The 22,611-nt window shown below is 38.9% G+C and overlaps 1 long non-coding RNA gene across 1 annotated transcript; it reads left to right on the top strand.

Moving 5' to 3' along the window:
• Positions 1-23: 23 nt before the first annotated feature.
• On the top strand, positions 24-17,479 carry LOC129458775 (uncharacterized). The gene is made up of 3 exons (XR_008649730.2): positions 24-166; positions 2,132-2,267; positions 16,345-17,479. It is a non-coding gene; the product is annotated as an uncharacterized lncRNA (long non-coding RNA).
• The last annotated feature ends 5,132 nt before the right edge of the window (positions 17,480-22,611 follow it).

The following is a 22,611-nucleotide window of genomic DNA, read 5'->3' as shown; positions in this document are numbered from 1 at the left end:
ATAGTTTTCTTCTTCCTTTCCAGCATGTATTTCCTATTCTGTCTGGTTGGCTTGCTGCTAAAAACTCGGAATAGAGAAGAGAAGACAGTCTTGTGGAGGGTCAGAGGAGCCACTGTTTGTAGTTATTTGGGATCTTTGAGGAAACCCCTGCTAAAATAACTTGATTGTAAGTTATGGATTGTTTATTGCTAATTAACACTGACATGTAACTGTGTGCATGGAATGTGGCCCAATTAAGTGGAATGGAGCTAGGGCAGAGCCTGGCTGCATTCCCAGTATGATGGAGAGAATGAAGAGCTTAGAAACTGAGTTTAGAAGTTTTGAGGATGAATGTATTTTTAGTCTTAGGAAACCCAGCACTCACAACCTTGTGAGAGGAACGTATAAAAAAATAAAAGCAGCACACAACAAAAGACCCAATATCCCACCAATCAGCAATTAGAAAATGGTCTAGAAATGATTTTATTTTTCACATATATACTGGCTTCCTCTACCTCCTTTAGGAACTTTATTCCAGTGTTCATTTCTTATACCACCTTCTCTATTTTCCTAAAAATACAGGACTAGCCCTTCAATTTGCAAATGATTTAAAGTGTTCCATTTTCAAGGTACTGGGGATAAAAAGATGAATACACCCATCTGCACCTTAAGAAATTTAATCTAGGCAGGTAAAAATACATGTAAATAAATTGAATTTTATACAGCATTTTAAGTATAGTAATATAAGTATCCTCAAGGGATACAGATAGCGTTGATTAAAAAAACTGCTTAAACTCATGTGAAGTGGGTGAGGTGTTAAGAATGAGATCTTTAAATGCATTTAGGAAGAGAACTGTCGAGGCACTAACCAGCTGACTGATTGCTGTATTATATTTGGCATGATTTTCTTTATTTATTAGAGGATGGAAAGGCTACTTCAGTCTAGATTTGTTCTATTCATTTCTTAGACATAGCCTTGTTAAGGAAAATATGGAATTAATGATAATGTTGTATTTATGTAACTTCAAAATGTTAACTAGAAGATAAGCTTTTAAAAAAGAATGTCAGGGATATAAAATAAGTCCTTTTTTGACACAATAAGTAAAAATGATTATCAACTTGGTTTTTTACATGGTTGGTCAGCTTCCATTCTTGTTTGTACATAAGTCTTCTTTTTTGATCTATAATCAGAATGTGTTTTTAAAATGTACCAATCTATGATACAATTTATTTTTAAAATGGACTTAAACCAGGTCTTCAGTGAGATGACTTTGTTCGTCTAAGCGACTTTGAACTCTAATTTTTATGTAGTACTTTGACTGCATAAGCAGGGAGTTATCTGAGAGTGGTACAATGAAACAAAAATGATTATCTTAAATCAAAACTATGTGTTAATTCATGTTGAAATTAGAAGAATTATCTTAGATTATCTAACTTAGATTATCTTAAATCAAAACTATGTGTTAATTCATGTTGAAATTAGAAGAATTATCTTAGATTATCTAACTTAGATTATCTTAAATCAAAACTATATGTTAATTCATGTTGAAATTAGAAGAATTTGAAGCGAGTTCTTCTTTTTCCTTTTATGCTGTAATGGCTTCAGTTTAAATTATGTTATTCAAAGGGTACTGGAGCTTTCATAAATTATTCATTTGCAAAGATTTAGCTATTTCAAGCCACTTCCCCCGAAACAGAAGGGGTTGAGCAAAATGGTTTCTTTTTGCCAAAGCATTCATAAATATCCCTTTGCCTTACTTCCGTAACTAATTTGGGTGTATGTTAGTTTAAGGGACACTTATTTCCCACTGTCAGGTTTTCTCATTTAATATTTCCCCTTTCTAAAACAACTTGGGAATGAGCTTTTTCTCATTCTGATTATCACACAAATTCAGAACTGAGAGAAGAATTAATACTATATATCTGGGGATTTCAGCAACTCTGGAATCTTTCTATGCAAGCTAGTCTTTTCCTTAACATTTGTCATGTCATGTGTTTCAGGAGAAGCAATAGCTGTTTTCTTTTTATGTCTACCTCTGTAGGTATCTATAGCAATATGACTATCCTCTGAGATATTCTTGTTCATGTATTTTTGTTATCGTTAGGATGACTATAAATTAATTACAACAATTTCTAAAATTTGTATTTCTAGGGAGATTTTCCTTAGTCTGGACCAAACCTTCCCATTATTGGACACAGATGGTCAGCTAGTAATCAATCATCTATAATTATGCTTTGGAAAAACCTCATGAGCAAAGACCCTCAACTTGTAGTCAAAGCTACAATTTGTAAGTAATTAAGCAAAATTTATATTCTGCAATCTCTTTGAAAGATTAACTCAGTGATTGAAAGATTGCTTCCCTTCCTGAGACAAGTATTATTTAGAATTATTAAAAGAAAAATTTTAGACAAATTAAATTTAACAGAGTTTAATTGAGAGAAAAAAAAAGAACCAATTTACCAATTGGGCAGCCGTCAGAATCAGAACAGATTCAAAGACTCGGACTGCCACATGACTGGAGGGGATTTATGGACAGAAGAAGGAAAGTGGCATACAGGAAAGGAAGCTGAAGTACAGAAGCAACTGGGTTGCTTACAGCTCAGTGTTTGCCTTGTTTGAACATGGTTTGGACAGTTAGCAGCCTATGAGTGGTTGAAGCTCAGCTGCTATGATTGGCTGAGACTCAATTATTGTTACAGAGGTATACTCCTAAGTTAGGTTTTCAGTTTGCTTACCTACTAACTTAAGTTACAGTTCCTACGTAAGAACTCAAGTATGCTAGTACAGGGCTTTCTCACACCAGATTTTCCTTTGATTTAACCATACAAATGATATTATTTATTGCAATATTTTCAAGCCTTGTTGCGTTTCAAATTGTGAGTCATTTACCCTTTTCCTTTGCTTCCCCTTTCCATGCTTCAAGTCCCCTAATTGCAGCTTCTGCCCTTGATTGACCTTGTGGTAAATAAGAATTAGAGCGAGGTGGAGGTGACGAATCAGACTGTGGGACATTTCTATAAGAATGGGTTGAGGAGAGCCACACTGGAAAAAGTAGTAGGTTCATAAAGCAATGGCAAACAAAGCCAGAGAGCAAAGTAAGGAAGAGTAAATGGGTGATAAATGGAAGCAACAAATGTAGAAAACTAATCTTGCAAGAAATATGGTAATGAAGTTAAAGAGACCAAAGGGTAGTAGCTACAGAGTGTATTAGAAAGAGGAAAGACTGAAGCTAGGACTTGAACATGTTTACCTAGAAAGAGAAGTGAGTGAAAATCGAGAGATTGATGATACAAAAGAGATAGCATCATTGTGAAAAAACTCTTGGAAGAGATACAAGAGGGGAGATTAAGAACTCACATTAGCAAGGAAGCAAAACATCTTTTGAGAGACTACAATTAAGAAAGAAGTATGAAGATAGAGATTTTGATGACTATGGTATTGGTGAAACACCAGTCTGGATTTTGCTGTGAAGGTACTTTTAAAGATGAATCAACATTCAAAGTAGTAGACCCTGAGTCGACCCATACATACATGTCCTGTTGCTTCTGTTTCTGTGGGGAATCCTGACTAATGCAGAGGTTCAGGATGAAGTGGAAGGATTTTGAAGACGCTCAGGTTAGTCATATCAACCTTTTGGTTAAATGAGAGACTAACATATGTGATGAAAGTGAGGAGTGGGCTTAAAAGTAGAGGTTTCTAAAGAACCTTTAAGTGGGTACCTGAGACTGTGACTTCTTCCAGAAAAGGGAGTCTGTCTTATTCATTTTATATCCTAAAATCATGTGCAGTAGTTGGCATTTTGAAAGTGCTCAACAAATGCTTGCTGTTTATCAAATAAGCTGAACGAGAGGCCTGGAAGGGTCCAGTTAAGACTAGATTCTATGAATTTATTATGGTGAACAAATTACCATGGCTCTGTAACATTTGTGAGAATACAAGTTCTCTGGAAGTACGGACAGAAAGAATAGACCATGGGAATCAGCACTATGAGAACTATTGAGGGTCAGGAGGTTGAGAACAACCAGCGTGACAACCAATGAACTATGAACTAAGAAAGTAACTGTGATGCCCAGGCTGAGTTGAAAAGAAAAAGGAGCCGCACTGGGATTATTGGTCTGGGAGAACAGGAAGGACAAAATGACTTAATGAAGACAGGGAGATTGTTTAGTGGGAGACGTGGGGTAGAGAAATGAGAAGAAAGGACATGTCCATTAATTTCATAACCCTCAGGATTTTGGTGGCAGAATAGTTCTGAATGGGAAAAGTGGGTGGGGGAGAAATATTGTGATTATTTTCAGAATATATTATTTTTCTATTTATACATATCTTAATTCCTTAATATATAATCCCTTAAAATATATAATATATAATTTAAGAAGGTTGTAACAAAGAAAAAATACAGTCAGTTCCTGCATAGCATTTCCTACTTTAATTATGAAAAATTATGGAGAGTGGCACATCTAGCACTGGCCAGCTGGTTTGTTAGGCTTTAGGTCTTTATATACTCCAAGCAGCTATTGAGTATAAAGAGCACTGAAGGTAGAAATAGGAGATCTTGGGCTGAACACGGTGCCTCTTGCCTGTAATCCCAGCACTTGGGAGGTCGAGGCAGGTAGATTACTTGAGGTCAGGAGTTAGAGAACAGCCTGGCCAACATGGTGAAACCCTATCTCTACCAAAAATTAAAAAAAAAAAAATTAGCCAGGCATGGTGATGGGCACCTGTAATCCCAGCTACTTGGGAGGCTGAGGCAGGAGAATTGCTTTAACCTGGGAGGCTGAGGTTGCAGTGAGCTGAATTGTACCACTGCACTCCAGCCTGGGTGAGACTCTGTCTCAAAAAACAAAAACAAAAACAAAAACCTTGGTATAAGCCCAGTCATCTGCTAGATGAATGAACTTGGGCAATTTACATCATCTCATAAAGGTGTTAACTTACAAAAGTTTAATGGTAATACCTTTTACTATTATTGTAAAGATTAAGTGAAATGTACAAATGTTCTTTTCAACTTTAAAGTTTAAATGCTAAGTAATATTTTATAAATATTGATTAGATATATTACTGTTCTTTGAGAGGCATTCCACTTGAACAAGATGTTTAAGGGTTCAATTTTAATTATAAAATGGCATAATTAAAATGTCTTCCAGTTTATTAGTTTAACATATTTAATAATTGCTCATATTTGACAGAACATTATCTATTTAATCCAAAATACAGACTTAAATGCACCGTAGTGCACCTTAAATGTTGTGACTTTCCTTGTTTACAAGGGGATAATTCTTATCATTTGTGTTGTTACCAATCCCCAAGGAGAGCAACAGAGCAGATTTTTGTGTGTGTGAACTTACTTTCAATAAAATAAATTCCTAGATGTAGAAAAGTAATTATAAATTGTATATACTCTGAATACAACTAAAGTTAACCAAAAGGATTCATTTCATATTAGAGTTTATGCTAAACATAAAGAAAAAATACTATGCAATTACACAATCTATGTAATTATTTTCTCACTAAATGTTAATTTATTTTTCTACAATTAATGCTTTAAGTCCTGAGATCCAAGCTGTTTATTGAATTCCTAGACTGGTATTAAAATTCTACCCAGAATTTACACGTCTTAACTTGAGTGTTGAGTCTCTGTGTAATCAATATAACATTTGGTATTAAAATATTTGAACAGTTAATACCCATCATTTCCTGTACCTAAGGTGATATTTAATGGATTGTACAGTATGAGTCATGACACTGTGCAACAAGAATCCTTTGGACTTTGGACTCTTACAGAGGAAGAAACTCTTTCCATCAACATGGCTTTAAATGACCCTGATGCTCTGGCCTCATTATCACAGAAAGCAGAACTCATATCTTGGCAGGACACAGGAAAGAGAATGAGAATGTAAGAACAGAACATTCAGGTTAGAGAGAAAAAGAGAATTTGGGATGCTTGAAGTCATTTCTGAGAGTATTAGTTAGGATATAAACTGGGCTGCTGCAACAAACCCCCTTCCCAAAAGACGGGGGTTTAAATGAGATAGAATTTTATTTCTCACATAACAGAGAGCAAGGTAGGTGAGCAGTTCAGGGCAGGTGGCATGTCCTGCTCGATGAGACCATCTAAGGATCCTGGATACTGGGACAGCTTTGCCATCATCCATCATCAACATGTGACTTCTTTCTCTAGATCTCAAGCAGCTCCATTAGATGTCCGATTTCCCAGCCATCAGGAGGAGGAAAGAGGGAATGAAGAACAAGCTTATTCCTATGGGTGTGACCCAGAGGTTGTTCCTGTAACTTCTATTCACATCTGCTTGTGTAGAACTTACACAGTCATACTGAACTGCAAGAAAGATTGGGCAACATAGTTTATAGCTGGGAGGATTTATGCCCTGAAATTGATGGTGTCATCTTTTCATCTTCCCTCTCTCACAATTAGCATGTAATCTGTAACTGAGTTTGAACAATCCAACTTCCAAATGATTTCCATTATTCTCCATATTCCTAATAACACTCTAGTCTAAAGCGTCCTCATCCTTGCCTGGCTTACTACAATAACCTAATTGGTCAGCGTGCTTCCATTCTTGCCCCACCAAGTCATTTCTGACACCATAGCTGCTAATTCTTAAGAATAGAAACCAAATCATCACTCTTCTTTAAGGCCTTTGGTGTCTATTTCCATAGAATAAAATCCATACCCTGCACCATGAGCCATAAGACCTGGCTATGACCTGGTTCTAGTCTACCCAGTGCTATCCTTGCACCATGCTTTCCACCAGTCACTATGTTCTGGCCTCTCTGGCCTCCACCTTTTTCTAGAACACATTGATCCTTTCCCCACCTCAGGCCCTTATCCCTGCTATTCTTCATCCTGTAAAGGTTTTGCTGGGATCTCCGTGTGGCTGGCTCACCCTCATCTCTTGGCACTCAGCACAAATGTCATCTATTTTGAGAATCTTTCCTGACTGCCCTTTGTAAAGCAGCATGTCTTGTTCCCAGTGACTCTTTATTGCATTACTTTATTTATTTTCTTCATAGCATTTATTAAATTATATAATAATCCTGTTTATTGATTGATTGATTATTTAATTTTCTCCTTTCATTAGAAAATAATCCTTAGGAGGGCAGTTTCTTTGGCTTATCCTGATTCTCAGACTCTGGCACATAAAAGGAACTCAAAAGATTGCTATTGAATGAGTGACTAAATGAGTTAGGTACACTTTATATATTTCTTACAATAAGAATCTGGTGCCCATTGTGGGAAAACCAGGTAAAAGGAACCTTACATAGATTTGCCTCCACTAGCTTTACTTCTGACTTGGGTGTACTGCATGTTACACCTAAGCCATGAATTTATCAACTTCAGATGATGTTTGAAGTTTTAGTCATTCTCTGTAGTAGGTTGAATGGTGGTCCCTAAAAGTTGTGTTCATGTCCTAATACCCAAACCCTGTGAATGTTACTTTATTTGGAAGGAAAAGTCTTTGCAGATGTAATTAAGAATCTCAAGATGAGATCATCCTGATTAACTGCATGGGTCCTAATCCAATGACAAATGTTCCTGTAAAGGCAGAGGGAGATTTGAACCTTAGAGGAGAATGTCATGTGAGGACAGAGGCAGAGATCAGGGTTTTATGGTCACATCCCAGGAATGCCTGAACCACCAGAAGCTGGAAGAAGCAAGAAAGGATTCTCCCTTAGCGCCTTCGGAGTGAGCATAGCCCTGCTGATGGCTTCATTTCAGACTTCTGGCTCCCTAAACTTTGAGAATAAATTTCTATTGTTTCAAGCACCTGAATAATCTTTAATATAAACAAGTCCCAAATATTACAGGGACTATACTAACAAATAATTTGTCGTTTACCTGAGATTCTAATTTAACTAGACATTCTGCATTCTTACTTAGTAAATCTGACAATCTTACTATAATCCTAGGACTATTTGAAAATGAAGAATTGACTGGGAATGATGTAGCGATTCTGCCAAGTAAGAACTGGCATCAAATAAAAAAATCAATATAAGTTAAAGTAAGTGAAATTGATATCACAGAAATTTTAAATATGCTATAAAGTTCTAAAATTTTGCCCGGAGAAGTAACTAAACAAAATGCCTAGAATTATAATGGATTTTAACATTTTAAATCTGATGTAAATCTTAGAAAATTTGTTTCATGTGACTGTAGAAAATAAGAACTAAAGTCCATCTGATCTTGACTTAATTTTTAGAAATCTGTAGAGAATTAAGATCAAATTTGGGACTGCATCATATTTCTATTACCAGCAGTTTATTAGATTCAGCTTGAAAACAGGGAAATTAAAACACAGGAGTTAAAAAAAAATTAGACTGAAAACAGGTTTTCATGAGGCACTTTAAAAGACAATCTTCCCCAAGGGCCTGCAGGTGTTTCTAGAAATGAGCAAGGAACCTCTAGAAACCCATTTTTCCTTCATATGCCTCAGGAGCAACTAAGACCACCCATGAGGCAAGATTCTGTTTTCCCGTTTAAATTTTGCATTCTTAATGTTTATAATCACTATCTTGTTTCCCCTTGTGAGGAAATGTCATGCAGGCTATTAAATAAGTAATTAAATCCACTTTAGGATGAGTTGAACAAGCAAATAGGGTGCGGAAAGGAATGAGGAGAGACAGAGGGGAGAGAGGAGAGAGAGAGACAGAGAGAGAGAGAGAGGGAGAGAAAAGAGAGAGAGAAACACAGCAACAACTCACCCCCCAAATCTGTGTGTTTCCTTAATGAAAGCCTAAGTAAATTGGGTAGATTTCACGTTTCTCACAAACAAGAATCAGGTGTCCGTGGTGGGAAAACCAGGTGAACCTTCTGCAGAGAGTTTCCTCTCTTGGCTTTATTTCGGACTTGGGTGTACGGAATGTTACACCTGAGCCAAAAACAACCTCCCTTCCTCCCTTGCAATTGAAGAATTTAGATTCTGTAGGAAGGAAAGAGCAATAGAGACAAAAGAAAGAGGGAGCCCTGAGTGTGAGTTGGAGGTGGAGTGCATGTGAGGTGCATGGGCAGCTGGGGGCAGTGAAGAGGGCAGAGACTTTTTAAAGAGGCTGTCACAGGAGAAAAACAGAGAATTTGAAAATGACTTCCCACCAAAGACAGAGTAATACAAGTCGCTGATCAGTCCGAAAGGAAGTTTCTGGAGGATCTGATATTCATTCATTAACTTATTCCTCAATTATGAATTAACTATTTAGTGTCATTGATTGTGCTAGATGCCAGGGTTTCTCCAAAGAAACAGTTTGTCTTTATTTGAAAGAGTGCAGTATATAGAGAAGAGGAAGATGTTAAAAAAGAAGTACAATAAAGACTAAGTGCTATGATAACAGAAATGTTTATAGTGTGTAGGAAACACACAAAAGGGAGGGAGGGAGCGAAGTGGAAGTGGGTATCAAAATCTTTATAGAGTTGGTGCCTAGGTTAAACTTTGATGATGTATTAGATTAGGGAAAGCTGTTCTCTGAGGTTAGGCACGGGTTTTAAAGGAGCTAGTGAAGATTCTGAGATTATTCAATAAAATAATCATATTTATGAATAGCCACCCTTTATCAAGTGCCTTCTACATGTCAGGAATTGTGTATACATTACGTTAAATCTTCACAATAACCTTTTGAGGAAGGGATTCTTATCCATGTTTTACAGATGTGGATACTTACGGTAATGGGTATGAAGAATTATATAGGTTAACACAGTGACCAAGCTCAAAAACAATCTTGAGTGCCATGTTTTCCATCTTGCCTTTCTGCCTGATTATTAGAAAGTACATATATTAATAATTGTTCTGAAGTGTGTCCTACTTAAAGTATTGAGGATTTGATAGTTAAATTTCAGTTGTTTCAATGGAGAGAAACCTATTTCCTGATAAAAGCAAAAGTTGATAGTCTCTGCTTTTAGTGGCTGTGCTCTACACCAGAGCCACGTACTCTGTGTAACATTCAAGGCTAGCTTTCACTGAAAATCTCTTAATTGAAACACAGTTATCAGAGAATGCAGTGCTTTGACTTAGCACGCAAATCAACAACATTATGTTTAGAACCCACTGGTGTAAACTGATTTGGTATTTAGGTGTCCTTCTATAACATCTGCCTTATGTCTTTAGGAGATGGCTTCTATTGGTGTCTTTTACATAGAATGACCATGGGTCAGTCGGGGCAGCTGCTCTAGAATGTGCTTTAGTGGAGTGCTCCTTAAACTTTAATGTGCTTTTTGGTCCCCTGGGGACCTTCTGAATCTGTGGGTCTGAGGTAGGGGCTGACATTCTGCTTTTCTCAATATGGAAGCTCCCACGTGGTGCTGGCGCTGCTGACCCACAGACCGCATTTTGAGTAGCAAGGGTTTAGAATAAATGAAGGCGATCTGCCTTGATTCCACAGTGCCATAAGATGTAAACAATTTATTAGAAAATAATTATTGGGTGCCTGCATTGTGCATGTACTGTGCAAAACACAAGATATGTTTATGAAAAATTACAATCTCTGCCTTTTAGACACTTGGATTCTTGATGTGCAGCCCTGAATGTGGGGTGGGGTAGGGAGGGGAAAATTATTATTTTTGTTTGCATTGTGTCACAAGTTATAATGAGTAACTTTGTTTGTAACTTAAGATTTTAAAAAGTGACTTTTAAGAGTATCTTACATTGTAGTAGGGAAGAGAAACAACAGGCAACATGTTAAGGCAATATTAAGTGTTACTTTGAGAGCGGGGTGGGGAAATCTCACTCCAGGACTTTTAATTTTATTCTAAAACAAATGAGGATCCAGTCAAAGTTATTTTTGGAGTTAATGGGGGACATGATTACAGTCTAAATAATAGTTTAGATTTTAAGTGTTTTCAGCACAAAAAATAAGTATGTGAGGCAATGCATATGTTAATTAGCTCCATCTGGCCATTCCGTAATGTATGCATATTTCAAAAACACCGTGTTGTACACAATGAATATACACAGTTTTTCGTCAATTAAAAATAAATAAAAATAAAATGATAATTTAGGTTTCAGATTGATATGCAAGATCTTCAAATCAGGTGAAGGAAGGTGATCTTCCTTCCTGGAGGCAGGAAGAACAGTTTATAGTTTATTACTATAAATGTGGGAAGTAGAGATTGAAAAAAGAGGGTGGATTTGAGAAGACAGAATTGGCTAGTAGTAGTTTGTATATAGGGAATGAAGAAAAGAGACACGTCCAGATGACTCCCAGTTTTTTGGTTTGGGCGGTTGAATGGATGTTGATCTCATTTATTGAACAGCAAGCATAAAAGGAGGAGACTTTGTAGTGTGAAGTGGGAATGGCCCTTCGAAGTTAAAATGTCCAGTGGATTATTGGAGATAGAGTTGTAGGATTTAGGACAGGTGCCTGGGCTGGAAATAATAGACTTGGATGATGATTGAAGCTCTGACACTAGTTAAGATCATCCAGGGAAAACATCTATTGTTGAGGCTTTTAAGCTAGATTCCCAGAGAGTACACATATGGGCTTCAATGAGTACTGCACCTTTACAGTTTGTATGAAAATTTTAACTTAACATTTACAGCTTGTATGAAAATTTTAAGTTTCATATTCATTTTCTTTTTCTGGAAATAATGGTTCAAAGGTTTCATGACTCTCAAAGGGGTCTTTTGCCCTGAGAAGTTTAAGAGCCACTAGAATAGAATGCGAAAAGAGATGAGTACTGAACCTGAGACACCAATAGGAAGGTGTGTTAAAAAAGAAGAATCACTAAAAAGAGAACTACCATTTGAACCCATAATCACACTACTGGGTATCTACCCAGAGGAAAAGAAGTTATTATATGAAAAAGATACTTGCACATGCATGTTTATAGTAGCACAGTTCACAAAATCCAAAAATGTGGAACCAGCCCAGATGTTCATCAATTAATGAGTGGATAAACTGTGTTGTGTGTGCCACACACACTCACACACACACAATGGAATACTACTCAGCGATAAAAAGGAATGAATTAATGACATTCTCAACAACCTGGATGGGATTGGAGACCATTATTCTAAGTGAAGTAACTCAGGAATGGAAAACCATACATTGTATATTCTCACTAATATATGGGAGCTAAGCTATGAGGATGCAAAGGCATAAGAATGATACAATAGACTCCGGGGACTCGGGGGAAAAGGTGGGAGGGGAGTGAGGGATAAAAGACTACAAATCAGGTTCAGTGTGTACTGCTCGGGTGATGGGTGCACCAAAATCTCACAAATCACCACTAAAGAACTTAGTCATGTAACTGAATACCACCTGTTCCTCAAAAACCCATGGAAATAAAAAATTTTAAAAAATTAAAAAATAGGCCGGGCGCGGTGGCTCATGCTTGTAATCCCAGCACTTTGGTAGGCCGAGGTGGGCGGATCACGAGTTCAGGAGATCGAGACCACGGTGAAACCCCATCTCTACTAAAAATACAAAAAAATTAGCCAGGCGTGGTGGCAGGCGCCTGTAGTCCCAGTTACTCGGAGAGGCTGAGGCGGGAGAATGGCGTGAACCCGGGAGGCAGAGCTTGCAGTGAGCCGAGATTGCGCCACTGCACTCCAGCCTGGGCGACAGAGCGAGACTCCGTCTCAAAAAAAAATAAATAAATAAATAAAAATAAAAGTAAAAAAAAAAAGGAGAATCAAAGTCTCAGAATAGAATCTTGGGGAAATGTCAATGCCAGGGAAACCTTAATAGGTTTCGCCAGGCTCTGCAACTTCAAATGCCTCTTACATTTTCCCACATTCTTCCTGGTATAGATTCTGGGGAAAGAAAGGCCCAGGGTCTGGAGGATTTGAGTCACAAACACTGATGGGGCTTGGGAGAGGAAATAACAAATCAGGAGTGACAAGGTGGGACTAATGAAGAGGAATAGTAAGTGTTTAGTTGAACTTCAGGCCTAGGGCTTTTTGGAGGTTCTTCTTAGAATTTTCTTAAGCCTAAAAATTTCTAGTTTCATCTTTGGTAAGGAAAATAAACATACTTCCTTCAGTATAAAGAATTCTTGTCCATGGAACACATACCTGGCTTTTTATTCAGTTGGCTATGTGGAATAAGATGAAAGGAGAGTCCAGCATTAGCTTTATCTGGTAAAATTAAGATAAAGCATCAAATGCCCTTTGAAGTACAAATAGAATATTCCTTTCTGATTCATGTTCCTTGCAAATACTTTATGTTTTGGAAGCCTTTCACACACCAACTGGGCTAAGAACAACTCGAGCTTGATCCTATGTCTGTTTTTTTATTTTTTTAATTTTAGCACTTAACACTATCAACACCTTTGTTCTCACAACTCAATTTTCTGCTTATTTTTATAGGTTTAGAGCAGAAACTTAGGAAGTTTGTTATAGTGCTAAAGAAATAGATGATACTGTAATCAGGACAGGGAAGATACAGGGCAGACATAGAGCTCTCTATTACTAATAGATTTGTGTCTTGAGTGTTTACTTGGTGGCCAAATACTGCGTTTCAACCCTGGCAGGTCATCTTTATATTGTTAATTGCATTAGTTTTCTATTTCTGCATAACAAATTACCCACAAGCCTGGATTTTAAAATAAGCAGTTATCTCATGTAGTAGGCCTTAGTTCCTCATGATGTAAACTTCGTTATAAGGTTGTTTGAGTGTCCTCATGACATGGTGGCTAATCATTCCTCCAGATGGAGTGATTTAAGAAAACGAGATGGAAGCCTTGATGTCTTTTATGACCTACCTTGGAGGTCAAACACTATCATTTCTGCAACATCCCATTGGTTATACAAGTCTGTTCTGTGCAATGTGGGAGAGTACACAGGGTATGAATAGGAGGCAAAAGAGGCATACCAGGAGGCAGAGATTGTTGGGGACCATTGTGGAGGCTGGCTGCCACCGTAATGAAAACTATTTTCCCAAATAAGTATTCTCCTGGACAACTGAGATCATGAATTCCATTACAGCTATCTCATCACCAACATCACCAAGTATGCTACTTTAGGGGTATTCCAAAGAGCTGCAAAATCACTCCAGAGACACAGGTAGGCCTAGAAATAAAGATACTGTCAATAATATCACTTCAGTTATGAAGAACACAGTGCCTATGAATTTTTACTTCTGTTTTAAACGCATCCAGTGGCCTCTAAGTTGAGGACTTTAGGTCTCGTTGTGAATCAACTTTAATGGATGGTAGTGCCAGGTAAAGTTGGGGTTCAGCAAAATAGTTAGCAAATATGTTTTCAGTAGATTGAACTTGGATAGGTACCAGTTGCTTTTAGTCAAGAATTTCTCCCCAGGAGGATTATGCCCTTGTTTCATGGAAAACGATTGCTCCATCTCCTTCTATTCCATACAACCTATAAAAGGCTACTCTATGAAAAGCATTCATGTACAAAGAGTTTCATGATCCCTTAAAATGTCTTCCCTGTTTCCCTTCCTTTCCTTTTGGGCATCCCCAAATGCCATTCCTTATTTAAATATGATTAAATTCTAGGATAACTTGTGCCAAATTGTAAACTTGGAATTAATATAGGTTGGGAACTTCATAAGATGCCTTTTACATGTCCCATTGGAGATTAATGAGGATGTGAAGCACCTAAGGGAAAGTCAAAATAGGATGCAATATAGATCAGGTTAGACCTTGGTCCATAATCTGTCTCCTGCAGCTCCGTTTGGCTGCCTGAAGGGAGTTACTCCATGTAGTGAACATGAGAATCACTGCCAGGAACCAGGGACAGGTATGGAGATCTTTCAAACTGAGTTAATTTCATCTTTCTGGATTCAGAGAAAGAAGCTGGCCTGAGAGTGTGTGGGGAGAGAAGTTGTTTTTGGAGATCACTGCTAGCTTTTATGATACTGGGTATTAAGGAATATGCTTTTGAAATTTAGACAGGAATAGTGGCTATGATCTTATTTTAACTTTCTGTTCTGTCAAATAATTTAAGTGATAGTGTTATTTTAGAGCAGTTTGATTTTACCCCCTGAGGAATAAATCAAGAAAAAGGGAAAATTTTAAATGGGCTATGTAGGGGGATAGCAGGCTTAACTAAATCATTAGCACTCTAGTGACTGCTTATATTGATTCCGGAAAGTAAAGATGCAACTAAATTCACGTTAACTTCAAATTATTACCCAGAAATTTATACCTGTTTTTATATCTTTATTGACAAAATAATGCAAATGTGCCACTTAAATTCTAATGGGGACCTGACTCCTTTTTCAAGGAAATTACTGCTTATTTTGTGGGTAAAATTTGTGTGCAATTCACAGAATACATTGCCTTAGTAATTATTAGAGCATATGGATAAAGTAGAAAAGTGGGAATCACGAGTGGTCCCATCTGGACCTGTGGGCCATTTAATCAAGGTCACATGTTATGTGACGACTAAATCTGGAAGTACAATTTGTAAATAGCCTTGATGTCCAGTTTTCTCCATACCATTAGACTGGCCATTCATTTATTCATTTTTAAGATAGGCAAAATATTAATATCCCTGATGTCTATTTGAATAAACTAAATAATACTGCAGTAACAAGCAATTCTCAAATCTTACTGGTTTAAAAAGACCAAGGTTTGCTTTTTGCTTAGCCACATGTCATTCACAGGTCTGCATGGGTTTAGATCACTGTCACTTTACTCCATGATACAGACTGATGGAACAAAGTCTGTTTAAGATATTGCCTGTCTTAGGACAGAAGGAAAGGAAAGCAGCGGGAATCCATGAGCTTGCCTTTAAAGATTTTGCCTGGAAGTGTGTTACTTGAGCCCATATTTCGTTGGCCAAAGCAGGTCACTTGGCCAATCCTGGTTTCAAAATGCAGGGATGTACAATCCTCACTTATAGAGGGGCCCTGCAAGCACCCAGGCAAGCCCACTATCACTAGGGTGGGGAAAGATAATTCTCTAGGGAAGGCAGCAAATACATGAAACACTAATACAATCCACCAAACTCACTCAAGGAGTATTTGTAATGAGACTAGCATAAGATGTAAATGTGATAGTGCTTGTAAATTTGTGAGAAAAAATTATAGAGCACTGTATTTATGTCATTATTGTTATTAGTAGTAATAGACTGATAGTAATATATAAGGAACCATATGAGTTAAATATTTGTTGAATGAGAAAGCATAAGACAGTAGCTTTAAAGAGACTGTTGTCTAGAAGGGGAGATAATATATGTGCAAAAATACAAAAAAGTGCTAAAAGACAATTATAAAACTTTATGATAATTCAACAGAAGAAATAATTTCTTTTATAATTGGAGAATTTTGGAATCATTCAGGTTAGTCGGGTACATTAAACTTTTCCCCAGCAATGCTCAATGGCTAAAAACCAGCTGCAGGCTTGTTCAGGTGACTAATGATTTAATACATTTCTGCACTTTTGAACCTAGGACATTTCCCAGGATTGGACGAGGCTGGTAAGGTGAAAGAGTAGAGGCCTGAAGATTCCAGAGAGCTAGTGACAACATCACTGAAGTGGCTGAGATCCACAGTGTGTCAGGAGGTGTTTCTAGAGAGGTAAAGTAGATGGGAAATGAGAGGACAAGAATTCAGTAAGCTCCTTAACCTCCTGCCTCATTTATCAAATGGGTCTGATGAAAGTGATATATGTGAAAGCACCTGGCATAATATTGGTCAGATTGTGGTGCTTGATGATAGAATGGTGCATAAATAAATAAACAGAGGCTCTCAATCAATGTTGGGTGAATGTGAATCTGAAAAGGGCCTTTACTGAGTGGGATAATAAAGAAGGACCAAAGGAACAAATAGCATTGTAAATGAGACCAGGGTCAAAGAATTGAGCTAGCGGAAGGGATCAATAGAAGGTCATGGTCATTGCAGACTTTTTCTCTTACATATTAGGACCTCTCTTAACCTTGCTCCTCCTGTTTCACTGATGCTTTTTATTCCCTCCATGAATCTTACTGCATATAAATCCAGTGTGTGCATATATTGCACACTCACGATTAGGAGACTAGTCTCTAGCAATCTGTGACACGTTTGCTTTCCTCTTTTAAATCTGTCTGCTTACAGAAAGCATGGCATTTTCCCCCAAATCTTTTTACATCAGTTGCACCTGAAATGATGTAATTTAAATAATACATAAACAGATAACATATAAATGCAAAAAGAAGAGAACATTGTTGCCATGAAAATTTGAGTTGAATGATGTGTAGAGATGCAATAAAATTTAATTGCTAAAAATATTGCTCTCCAAGTAGACGTGGGCGAGAAACATTGAGGACTGAAAAATAATGTTGGCCAGGCGTGGTGGCTCACACCTGTAATCCCAGCATTTTGGGAGGCCAAGGCGGACAGATCAGGAAGTGAAGAGATCGAGACCATCCTGGCCAACATGGTGAAACCCCATCTCTACTAAAAATAGAAAAATTAGCTGGGCATGGTGGCACATGCCTGTAGTCCCAGCTACTTGGGAGGCTGAGGCAGGAGAATCGCTTGAACCCGGGAGGCAGAGGTTGCAGTAAGCCAAGATCGCGTCACTGCACTCCAGCCTGGCGACAGAGCAAGACTCCATCTAAAAAAAAAAAAAAAAAGAAAACTAATGTTGAAGCTCTCTACACTTGCTTTCTCCCCAGCCCCTGCATGGTAGAGCATCATAGAGAGGATAAAACTGTGGACTCTGGAGCCAGACCTGCCAGGATTGGAATCTGGCTTTACCCAGTTGGCAGCTGAGTGACCCTCAGTGCCTCAGTTCCTTATCTGTAAACTGGGGATAATAAACAATCCCAAACTCATTAGGTCATTATGTGGCTGCAATGACTTCCCTCACAAACTATTCAGGGTTAGGGAAATTTCACAGGTTAAGGGCATGGTGCTCTATAAGAGTCCTCTCACTTTAAACACCAGCCACAGGCTTGGTGTCCTCAGAGCCCCCTGGCTTCTGATGAGCTGCCTAGAAATTGGGGGTTTCTACTGTCCAATCAGCCTCAATTATTTGCTAGAATAATTCACAGAACTTAGGAAGGTGCTGTGCCAACATAACTTGGAGATATTTCAGGTTTGGTTCCAGCCCACTGCAATAAAGTGAGTCACACAAATTTTTTGGTTTCCCATTGCATATAAAAATTATGTTTACACTATATCATAGTCTATTAAGTATATAATAGCATTATGTTTAAACATGTACATACCTTAATTTTAAAAATATTTTATTATTAAAACATGCTAAAAATCATTTTCCTATGAGAAAATTAATATTGAAATTCATTTGCTGTTACTACACATACTAATATTATTATAGTTATTCAGGTCACTGATGCCTGTAGTAATAGTAATCATGGCATCATTATAATAATGGTGAGTATTGAAAGAGATGGTGAAAATGCTGTGAGCTGGTAAAATTTGATGGCTAGTAATATTTTTATCTTGTTTTCATTGTTTTTTAAAAAAATAGGTTGTATAATATTTGTTATTCAATGATGATTTAATATAAATTAATAGCTAGCACTTATTGACTGTAAGATACATGCTGGCTTCTATTCCCAAAAAGACTAAGACAGAAACCCTAATACCTAAATCTACATCTACTCCTGCATCTATCATCTACTTAGCTATAGAATAAGTATAAAATACTGGGGCATTAAAAACGCATGCCAAAATGTCTTGTGAATATCCAAGGCTAAGAAATGGCATGCAGCACTTTCCAGATGTATTTGCCTATAGAGTCCTTTTCTATTAGAATTCCCATTAATGCCTGAAAGAACGCCAAACAGGGCAACCGCCATCCCCTACCAAACAAAAACCCCAAAAACCCCTTCCCAAAATAAAAATTATGTCTCAAAGCAGTCCCTAACCAAAGGCAAACACGGTATTCTTGATGTTCTTATGCAAAAATAGTTTGGCCTGTTTTTCAAGTAGCTGTTAATACTTTGGCTATTTCATGTTCTAGTTAATTGTTTTTGAAATACTCTTGTAGAATAGAAGTAGTATGACATAATTGTAAAAAGCAAAAATGTTAGCAGCGCTTACCAAGAATCTAATGCTGAATGAGGAAGCAAGAACACAAGAATGTTGCACAGACTGTACAAATAGATGTTCATGACTATGCCATTAAGATGTTAAATTATGTATCTATTCTTTAAGAATAAATTTTTGGAATGATACCTGTAAAAAATAATTTTAAAACCCCTTGGTTTAAAATTTTTCTTTTGCTCGAAAATTTATCAGCAAAATTAATTTATACAAAGCATCTTGTTTCCTAACAGATTAATGGATGGAAGAGGGGGCTGTGCTTTGGAAGAAGGAGGTCTATGATCAGGACCGCTTAGCAACTTTGTGGATCAAGTTTTTCAATTTCTCTGAACCTAGCATTTCTCAGATGTAAACTAGAGATGGCAATGTCTGCTTCACAGGATTATTGTGAAAGTAAAATGAGACCAAATACATGAACTCATCTAGCACTTGCCTAGAAGACTATTATAAAGCTTCTTTAAAAATAATTTACTATTGTTATTCAAAGTCTAGAAAGCCCTGAATAATTCAATTTTCCTAAGACTATCTGCTGATGATATAGCAAGTTTGGAGTTTTTTTTGTTTTGTTTTGTTTTTGTTTGTTTGTTTGTTTAGTGAACTTACAGTTAACAGGGCCAAACACTGGAGGATGGTAGTGTGTCTGGAATTGGTGGGTTCTTGGTCTCACCAACTTCAACAATGAAGCCGCGGACCCTTGCGGTGAGTGTTACAGTTCTAAAGGCGGCGTGTCCGGAATTTGTTCCTTCTGATGTTCGGATGTGTTCGGAGTTTCTTCCTTCTGGTGGGTTCGTGGTCTCACTGGCTCAGGAGTGAAGCTGCAGACCTTCGCAGTGAGTGTTACAGTTCTTAAGGCGGCGCGTCTGGAGTTGTTCGTTCCTCCCGGTGGGCTCGTGGTCTCGCTGGCTTCAGGAGTGAAGCTGCAGACCTTCGCGGTGACTGTTACGGCTCATAAAAGCAGTGTGGACCCAAAGAGTGCGCAGTAGCAAGATTTATTGCAAAGAGCGAAAAAACAAAGCTTCCACGGTGTGGCAGGGGACCCCAGCGGGTTGCCACTGCTGGCTCGGGCAGCCTGCTTTTATTCTCTTATCTGGCCCCACTCACGTCCTGCCGATTGGTAGAGCCGAGTGGTCTGTTTTGACAGGGCGCTGATTGGTGCGTTTACCATCCCTGAGCTAGACATAAAAGTTCTCCACATCCCCATCAGATCAGTTAGATACAGAGTATGGACACAAAGGTTCCCCAAGGCCCCACCAGAGCAGCCAGACACAGAGTGTCGATTGGTGCGTTCACAGACCCTGAGCTAGACACAGGGTGCTGATTGGTGTATTTACAATCCCTGAGCTAGACATAAAGGTTCTCCAGGTCCCCACCAGACTCAGGAGCCCAGCTGGCTTCACCCAGTGGATCCTGCACCAGGGCTGCAGGTGGAGCTGCCTGCCAGTCCTGCGCCCTGCGCTCGCACTCCTCAGCCCTTGGGTGGTCAATGGGACTGGGCGCCGTGGAGCAGCGGGTGGTGCTCGTTGGGGAGGCTCGGGCCACACAGGAGCCCATGGAGGGGGTGGGAGGCTCAGGCATGGCGGGCTGCAGGTCCCGAGCCCTGCCCCGTGGGAAGGCAGCCAAGGCCCTGTGAGAAATCGAGCGCAGCGCCGGTGGGCTGGCACTGCTGGGGGACCCAGTACACCCTCTGCAGCCGCTGGTCCCGGTGCTAAGCCCCTCATTGCCCAGGGCCGGCAGGGCCGGCCGGCTGCTCCGAGTGGGGGGCCCGCCAAGCCCACGCCCACCCGGAACTCCAGCCGGCCCGCAAGCAGGGCGCACAGCCCCTCCGGCTTGCGCCTCTCCCTCCACACCTGCCCGCAAGCCGAGGGAGCTGGCTTCCGCCTTGGCCAGCCCAGAAAGGGGCTCCCACAGTGCAGCGGTGGGCTGAAGGGCTCCTCAAGTGCCACCAAAGTAGGAGCCCAGGCAGAGGAGGAGCCAAGAGCGAGCGAGGGCTGTGAGGACTGCCAGCATGCTGTCACCTCTCAGTAGGATGATGAGGTGTGAGAAAGGTAACTGAATTTTGCAATTACCGATGACTTTCAAGAGAGCAATTTTTTAGAGTGGTGAGGGTGGAGGTCTGAAGGCAGGAATGCTTGTATCACAAGGAATTCCTTTAAGATGCTGGGTGGAAAAGGAGAGAAAATGGAGCTATGGCAGAAGGCTGAAGACTTAGAAAAGGGAGTTATTCCCCCCCTCAGAAGATGACATCCTTAAGTTTCTTGAAGGTCAGCAAGAATTACAAGGAAGACAGTGGAAAGGCTACAGGTTTAATCAGATCTGTTTCCAGTTCCAGTTCAGTCCCCAAATTACAGTGTGATCGTGGGCATGATCCTTAACTTCTTCAAGTCCCTGTGGAACTTATACCTCCCCCATCCTCCTTATGACTTTAGGTTGAAGATTATTTGAAATTAAGCCTGTAAAAACACTTTGAAAATCACAGAGGATGTTATCATACTAAATAAATATGAAACAATCCTTTCAGAAGATGGTCTTTCCTTGTTCAAGATGCTTATTACCTTTATGGCTGCTGCTATGGAAATTTTGTCTATTTATGAAGCATAGGTCTGGCTCTTGGAGAAGTGTTTATTGGACTGAATTGAAGAGTGACAGCACTAACATGGCAAATGCACTTGGAGATTGCAAGGCAAATCCCTCCTCCCCATTTATAAGCTAAGAGCTCTTCCCCAGGTCTCTTTGGATATTCTACCTCACATCTTTTTTTTTTTTTTTCAAACTTACCAACTGCTGTGCAGTCTGTCAGTTCTGTGTTCTTCATCTCACACAGTTTAATAATATCTCTCAGCAGTTTTCTGACTGAAAAACTGCCTGCTCTTTGTTTTCATCGAGGTAAAACGGTACCACATAAGGCCATTTACACAGGGAGGAAAAACGCCTGGAAACCCAATGTCAAACATGGTTTTTCGAAGCATGTTATGTTTTGAACACTATGGTATCAACAGTCAAAAGTTAATTTTTTTTTTTTAATTTTAAGCTGAGAGACTATAAAAAAAATCTGGAGTGTGAGTTTTATTTTAATTAATTAATTAATTAATGTCATGAAGTCTTGCTCTGTTAGCCAGGCAGGAGTGCAGCGACGCAATCTCAGCCCACTGCAACATCCGCCTCCTGGGTTCGGTGATTCTTCCACCTCAGCCTCCTGAGTAGCTGGGACTATAGGCGTGCACCACCACGCCCGGCTAATTTTTGTATTTTTAGTAGAGATGGGGATTCAGCATGTTGGCCAGGCTGGTCTGGAATTCCTAACCTCAAGTGATCCGCCTGTCTTGGCCTCATAAAGTGCTGGGATTACATGTGTGAGCCACTGTGCCCAGCCTGGAGTCTGAGTTGTAAATATAACTCCTTAAATTCTGATTTAGTTTATTTTTTAGCTTCTGAATTTATTTTTGGCACAGTTTGTATTACACAGGGCCAAAGGGGAAAAACAAAAGACATTTTTCAAGAATTGTAAACACTGAGCAAGAATTGTAAGCACCTTAGAAGGAAAAATTCCATACAGATTATAATGGTTTGTTCCCTGATTTAGAGATTCATTCCTCAAACAAGCATAATGCTAGACCCGAGAAGATAAACATGAACAAGGCAGCACGTATGTTATTCCCAACAAATTT

The sequence above is a fragment of the Symphalangus syndactylus genome, chromosome 19 (assembly GCF_028878055.3).
Source record: "Symphalangus syndactylus isolate Jambi chromosome 19, NHGRI_mSymSyn1-v2.1_pri, whole genome shotgun sequence".
NCBI classification, from domain to species: domain Eukaryota; kingdom Metazoa; phylum Chordata; class Mammalia; order Primates; family Hylobatidae; genus Symphalangus; species Symphalangus syndactylus.
The sequence above is the reverse complement of the archived record's forward strand: the minus strand, read 5'-3'. Positions and strand labels throughout refer to the sequence as shown.